Source organism: Vanessa cardui, chromosome 18 (genome assembly GCF_905220365.1).
Source record: "Vanessa cardui chromosome 18, ilVanCard2.1, whole genome shotgun sequence".
NCBI classification, from domain to species: Eukaryota; Metazoa; Arthropoda; class Insecta; order Lepidoptera; family Nymphalidae; genus Vanessa; species Vanessa cardui.
The window spans coordinates 9,725,658-9,733,999 of NC_061140.1; positions in this window are offsets into that span (position 1 = coordinate 9,725,658).

Consider the following 8,342-nt stretch of genomic DNA (forward strand, 5'->3'; position numbering starts at 1 on the left):
GTTTTGTCATTACTTCTATAGTTTAAAAGTTGACAAATTTAACTATGCGATATTCAAAAATCGAAAATTCCATATATTGAAATAACGATTAAAACGGCACAGCAGACGAAAAATATAAAAAAAAAAACACATAGCGAATTTTGCACGAGCAACGACGATATATTTAATTCTTATTTACATTTTTAAACTTGGTTTCTATTATAGTAATACAATTTAATTGAAAAATCTAAATGTTATAATGACAATACAATTTTGGAAAAATCGAAACTTATAATAATTATACTTACGTATACATATTTGGAAGTTCATTTATGTATATATTTTCTTGATTACATTTTTTGACAATAACTTTCGTGTTAGAATAATAAGATGTATGTCATCTTTAAACAATTAGTACTGTATAATTATAAAATGTACGTATACTCTTCTTTATTTTTATCCATATGTAAAAGCAATGGCTTTAATGTGTAACGTAATTGTCGCTCGCCGTCAGACTACAACCTATTTGACTGCTCTCAGTAAGCTTATCAAATTGTCTATATTTGCGAAACACGACTACGAGATAACCATTTTCTATGCATATTTAAACAAAGTACGTTATTCTTCTTGAATTTAAAAATATGCATTCAAAAGATTACTTACGCAAGATTTGGGAGTACAGATGGTACTATGGTTTTCATATAAACGTATTAATTGTCTTGTATTAATGGTTGAACATCATATTGTTTTTATAATTAAACAATTTTTGTCTAAAATTTCTATTCCTAAGGAAACAATTTTTAAAAGTAGTACTATCATATCATTTAAGATTTTAATTCAAAAACAAAGTATATTTTATCTCCTCATTGGTAATAATTACTTTTGTACAAATATGATTTTCTACTCAATTATTTAGTAACTCTCTAGATAATACTCTACAATAAACTTGTAATACATTGCGTTAAAATTGTAATACATTGCGTTCTAACGCGAATAGAATAGAAACAAGTGAATATTTATAATAATTTTCTTTTCATAAACTCACAAGCGTCTGATGAGAAATGATGAGAGTGTAATCAGGTTAAGCGATTTTTAACGACTGACACGTCATTGTTACAACTAATATAAGATTTCACTGACATCGTTAAATCTATACTGATAAATATGGAGATTTCATTGTACTGTCTAATTGAAAAATATTAAACTTATACAAGAACAGAGCGTGTAAGAAGTCTTACTATATGATGTTGTTTCATTTTCGTAAGTCTCTTTCAGAGCTCTCTTTTGTATAGGTTAGAAAATTAAAACAAAATATAAAATAAGTTATATATAAATACATTATATTTGTAAAGATCAAATCTGTCTGGTCTGGATCAAAAATATAAAGCAAAACAACAAATTTTTATCGATACAAAATATCACGACCGGATCAGTATCTGTACATTTTACATTTATAATATTTAAATATCGAGACACAAATTGAATAGTTAATTGAATATTTTCAAATAACCTAAGTTTTTTCTGTACGCCTTTAGTATTTTAAAACGATTAACTCGCTTCCATACATTTTCTTTCTGCGAAGAAAATGTCATACGTGGTCAGTACTGAAAAAAAAAATACAGAAGAATTGATAACCTCCTCCTTTTTGAAGTCGATTGAAAAGAAATCACAGTGTTTTGTACTCATTATAAAAATGTAGATGAAAGAACTTATTCAGAATAAATTCTAAATAAATATATGGAACATGATATTTTTATTTATTAGAAAAGCATATTTTAAGAAATTCATACCGAAGTGTATGACACCGCCTAGACAGATTACGTTTTTAAAAATCTAAGTCAGATTGAGTTAACTTGAAGTGATTACTAATTCATTGCCAAGTCATAAAATAGTTTCCCGTTGTACAACACAACGAAAAAATAAACAAATTTTTTTTTTTAATTTTATTATTTAGTCCTCAGATCTTTAAAAATCATGTTTGTTGTGTACAATAAGCGTATTTGCATTAAAATTAAATTTATTTTTATTTATTGGTACTTAATTGTAAAATACGATTACGTGAAGATATTAGCAGAGGCATTTTAGCCTATTAGCATTAACATTTAATCCTTTAAACCAATTGTGTATGTGTATACACAATTGGTTATATAACTAATCAATCCATACAAAATAATGGAAATTGGTAATCATCGCATTTTTAGCGATAAGTACCGCGTCTATTATTAAGTTCATCTTCCCTTATTTTTTCATTTTAACGTAAAAAGGTATTTGATTTATTTTTATATTCACGTGTAACTTCTGAACAAATATATCGTTTGAGTAACTTCAAACGTTGCGTACCATTATTGTAGCATTATATTGAGGTTACTCAAGCGATAAATTCATAGAATATATTTCTTTTGTCGAGATGATGGATGTACTCGTATGCTATAAAATAGATGGTACCGTAACCATCTATATAGGTATATATCGTAAGTTACAAATCTCCTTACTCATTTTCAAAACAGTTGAAAAAAACATTTTATTAAAACATAATAGTAAATAATGTAATAAAGACCACAGTGGCGTGCACTTGGAGAGGCCTATGTCCAGCAGTGGACAAAAATGGGCTGATGATGATGATGATGATGATGATATTTTTTCCTGTTATTTATTTATTTTTATTGTATAAGTTACCCCATCGTCTTATCACTAAACATAATATTATTAAAAATAATATTTAATATGGGTGACATTCGAGGTGATACATCTTTATAGGTGCAAACAACATAGGTGTAAATAACACTGTTCCTATCAATATACCTATAATTTTCTAATTTGTTTCTTCCTCTCTCGTACAAAGATATAAATGTTTAAAACACTACATTTTTCGTGAATATTGCTTTGATATTTAGGTATTTGTCGCTGAGTCTAAAGAGAGTTAATACTAGCATGTGATAATGGAAACTCAGATGTTTTGAGCAGTCACAACAACCTCTATCCACACCAAATAAACAGTTCACAAACAAAGGATGCAATTAAATAGTTTTAGTTTGTAAAATCATATTAACCCATTTGTTCATTACACAATAGTATGTAAACAGAACCTTAACTCAACTTAGATTTATACAGATAGAATAATCGTACAGTGTAATTACTATTCTAGAATATTAATTGCTGTAAGTTGCCGAGCAATTAAATCTTACAAGATTCTTTGATATGTCGTACAGAAAAACAACGGAAAACGCAAAATTGCACCGACGATTAAGTCAGTTGTATAAACATTTTTTATATGAATTAGTTTGATATTGATATCATCAAAATTTTTTTGTGTTTGTTTATTTATGGCCATCACTTAGCACTGTACGAAATATTAACCACTTATACCATTATATTATATTATTATTATTATTATATACAGGGAGTTAGTAGTACCATCGTAAGGTACTACTAACTCCCTGTGCCTGTAGCTACACTGATTCACTTAGCTATCAAACGGGAACAAAACAATTCTGTGTATTGCTACTGGTTAATGGTGTGAAACCAGTGCAGTTTAAGATATTATTATTTTTTTTTTATGGCATAGGTGGCAAACGGGCAGGAGGCTCACCTGATGGAAAGTGACTACCACCGCCCATGGACATCTGCAACACTAGGGGGCTTGCAGGTGCGTTGCCGGCCTTTCAAACAGGAGTACGCTCTTTTCTTGAAGGTTCCCATGTCGTATTGGTTCGGAAAAACCGCCGGCGACAGCTGGTTCCACAAGGTGGAACCAGCTTTCATTATTATATTTTTCTTTCTTATTTGATACTGACAAAAAAAATGTAGAAGCCTAAGCAAGATAGGAGGATGCTCCTAAATATTTTTTCGATCATATCTTGATATATATAATGAGAATCAAAATTACCATTTCAGTATATTTTTTCTATTAATATAATTGAATATATTATCAATCAGAGCCGAGATGGCCCAGTGGTTAGAGCACGTGCATCTTAACCAATGATTTCGGGTTCAAACCCAGGCAAGCACCACTATACGAGTATGTATGTGCTTTATTTGTGTATATAATTCATCTCGTGCTCAGCGGTGAAGGAAAACGTCTGGAAACCTGCATGTGTCTAATTTCATTGGAATTCTGCCACATGTGCATTCCACCAACCAGCATTGGAACAGCGTGATGGAATATGTTCCAAAGCCCTCTCCTTAATGGGAGAGGAGGCCATTAGCCCAGCAGTGGGAAATTTACAGGCTGTTACTTTATTATCAGTTATCGACATTTCATTTATAGTTTGTTTTTTGTTATTGATTTGCAATTAAATCTAAGTCTGTCTGCACTAGAAGTCGTTAATATATACATGCTAAGGATTATTAAGTTATTATAACTTGATTCGATAAATCATTATTCCAGTTATTTTTATTTGCATTTAAAATAACAGATTAAAAATGTAACATAGTAATATGTTGACATGAAAAACAGTTATAATAGTTTATAAAAAATAAATTATATTTAATTATTTATTCATCAATTAATAAAGAGGTAGCGGTTTTTTTGAACGTACAACACGTAAAAACCGTTTAATGTTTTGACATATTTATAACATTATATCCTTCGTGTTACAGAGAAGATTTGGATAAACATTTATCAACATACATATGCCGTCGTAGTATTTGTAAGAGCAGCACGTGGCCAGGTCTCCTACATATCCTATATATTTTATATGACAACTATGTGCGCCCTCTACTAAACTAAACAATAACATAACAACGTTTTTAACTTAACAGTCCTTGTCATTATTTACTAGCGAATCGCCCCGACTTCGCACGGGTGCAATACTCATACTAAATGTAAATATACCTACTACAGAGTATCTTACAGCGTTCACAGTTTTTCAGTTATTAGACAATACAAACCGCTACGTTTTACAACGTCACTTGAGAAACTATAATTATCTGTGTTACTCTACTATATCGTGTATGTATTATACATATGAATCAACCTCACTCTTTAATCAATCTACCTATCAAAAATAGCATCAAAATTCTTTGTGTATTTCTAAAAATCTAAGCCAGCGGTAAGCGACTTTGTTTTATACTGTAACGAAGGTTTATAACTTGACAACAACAACAACAACAACAGCCTGTAAATTCCCACTGCTGGGCAAAATGCCTCCTCTCTTTTTGAGGTTCTCCTCAAACCAAACCTTCTGGTTTGAACATATTCCACCACGCTGTTCCAATGCGGGTTGGTGGAATACACATGTGGCAGAATTTCTATGAAATTTGTCACATGCAGGTTTCCTCGCGATGTTTTCCTTCACCGCTGAGCATGAGATGAATTATAAAGACAAATTAAGCACATGAATTAGCGGTGCTTGTTTGGGTTTGAACCCGCAATCATCGGTTAAGATGCACGCTCTCTAACCACTGGGTCATCTCGACTCTTGAAGAATATCATATATAACTTGATGAATGATGAATCTTGTTTGTCGTAACGGACCGTAAAACTTAAATAATATTCGCAAATATATATGGATCGTATACTAATGTAGGAAATATGATAATGAGAGGAAGCAGCTTTCTAAGACTTGACCTTCCGGGCTTTATGTAATATATGGCGAACTGTTACATAAACCTAACGTGATGTTTATGTAACATAACTCGACGATAGTTGTAACGAAATTCGGTAATGTCTCGGTCGGAAACAGACGGAATAATCCGGTATGAAATCGATATTAAGTTGTTAAAATATATCGATATGAATTTATAATTAGTAACTTTAAATGAGATCTTTTTCATTTATTATTTAAAACATTTAATTTGTATTTCAAATTATTAAAATTCTCAGGTTGTAATAATTTTAATTATTTATAACATCAAGGTAATTAAGTATCTGTTAGAAAAAAATCGTCTTATTAAAAAAAAAAACAAATAAAAATTATATCTGATTTCGATAATCTACCAAAACTATTGTGGAAATAATTCCAAAATACCTTTGTTAAATGACGAATTAATATTAAAAACATCTCCCGATTGTCTCACAGCGATGACGTTGATATGATAACAACAAGCATTATCATTTTCACAAGGTTAATCGTTTGTACCTTATTTCCTTGTTTTAAGTCTCGCTATTGTAGCGCTATGGCACAATAGTCGATCTACAATATATTTATTTAAAAACTTTATCATTTAAATAGTTAAGCTGGCTAAACTGGACTTAAAGAAAAAAAAACATTACAAACATGTATTACTTATATATTATATCATTAAATGAAAATAAAAAGAAACATTGGATTAAAAATATTGACTAAAGAGAAGTATTAAAATATCAGTAAGAGAAATATTTAAAATTAGAATATATTTAAAAAAAAATCTGTCAGCGTCTTTTCACCTTTGCCTACTTATTGTAATTGCGATAAATGAAATATGTATTTAAAAAAAACTTGTCAAATGTTAATTTAAAACGATGTACAAAAGAGAAACTTACTTAAATTATCTATTTTAGAACTGACTCGAGAAAATAGTTCGTATAGAAAGTTAAGTAAAGGACGTGAAATGGTCGGAAATGCCTCTTCTGTCCTTAAAATGAAAGTTGAATATACTTATGGCAGAGTTTAAAACGACAAATGGTTTTGCTTAGGATTTCTCCTCCGCTTATGGTGAGATTAACAATGAATGAGTGAATGAATAGTCTATCAAAAAATCAACAATCAACAGTCTTCACTTACGACTACTTCTATCAACTGGGTCATATCAGCTCAAGTTGTTAATAAGAGATCTTTAGAGTTGGAGCACGAAACGCCTTGGCGCTTAGCAGGGCAATGACTTCACTATTCATCTAAAAATACTCACACAATTATTCATAGCAGGAACTAAATGCACATATAAACAATATATTAACTATATAACAAGTATTCTTCTTACTAATGTTGTTGTCTAGAAAACTTACGGCACATTGAGCGAAGGTCGTTGAATGTATAAGAGTTTATTAACGAACACTTCTGCCGCCGTTGTTTTACATTCATGTAAACGCAATTAATTACCTACACCGTAATTTTACGCTTTGACAAAAAGCCCAGATGTTTCGACGTAAATTATCCCGCGAGGCTAATTACTTGCACGAGAGTTATTTAAGTTGTGGTACCGTCGTTACTACTGATTTTCCATAACACAAGTGCTTTAGCTACTTAAATTGGGATCAGAGAAATGTATGTGATGTTGTCTAATATTTATTAATTATATTTATTATTAAGTTTATAACGACAAAATGAATCTAATTGATTTTTACCTCAAATAAGATTTTAGTGAATTTATGGTTTTATTTTTGGTAATGATGAAAACGTTAAATTAAAACACATTAAGTATTTGTCAGCTCTTAGTCTTTCGGTAACTGACATTAAATGAATCTCAATTAAACAGTTATTGAACTGTGTCACACCTTAGAATTGACTATATGTTTAGGTATATATTACAGAATAGGTATATTTACAGGCAAATGGACCACTTGACCTTAAGTTGTCACCATCGCTCAAAGAAATTGGCGCCCTAATTAATTTTAACAAATCCATATAAAATCAATGCTCTACCAACCTTAAACACTGAACTTTTGCTCATTCATGCTTTAAACCGGAATACAACAATATTATTGCTCTTAAGGGGGAGGACCGCCGAACAACAATACATGTGTGGATGGTACTCCCAGACGGGTGCACAAGTCGTACCACCAAGGAGACTAAAATTAATAGTGACACATTTAATGATTATAGTGTAAAACTAAGGTAAATAATTATTTTAAGGACATTCTAATAATTTTGTTTTAAAAGCATAAGTTTAGTTGCCTTAACTAGTCTATCAATCCGTATAGATTATCCCGAAGAAGGCGTAACATATGTTTCTCAAATGATCCGTTTTAAAACAAACTTTTGAATATAATATTAATAGGATTAAATATATATAAAATATATAAAAAATAAACTGTTAATTAAAATGTTAATTTACATTTGGAATGTACACACTACCGAGAAGGACTCGAACGAACGATAAAAACTCCTCTTTTTGACTCATTAAATTATATACATCAATGATATATTATATTAATATTATATGTTTGATGATACAATTAATATTATATGTTCTACAGGAAAATCAATACTAGGCACTGAATAAACGTACTTTTAATTAAATATACTTGCTAATACTCACTTTTTAGTACATTTATTATTTTCTAACACTTAACAAAACACACGCGAAAATAAATGAAACGAAAACTACTCGTTTTATAAATATATTTTTATTTATTTTTTCATAAATATCGTCAACACCATTTTACGCCACGGTTAAAAATTAACTGTCTCGTCGCGCGATGAATAATTATTTCATAACCTTAC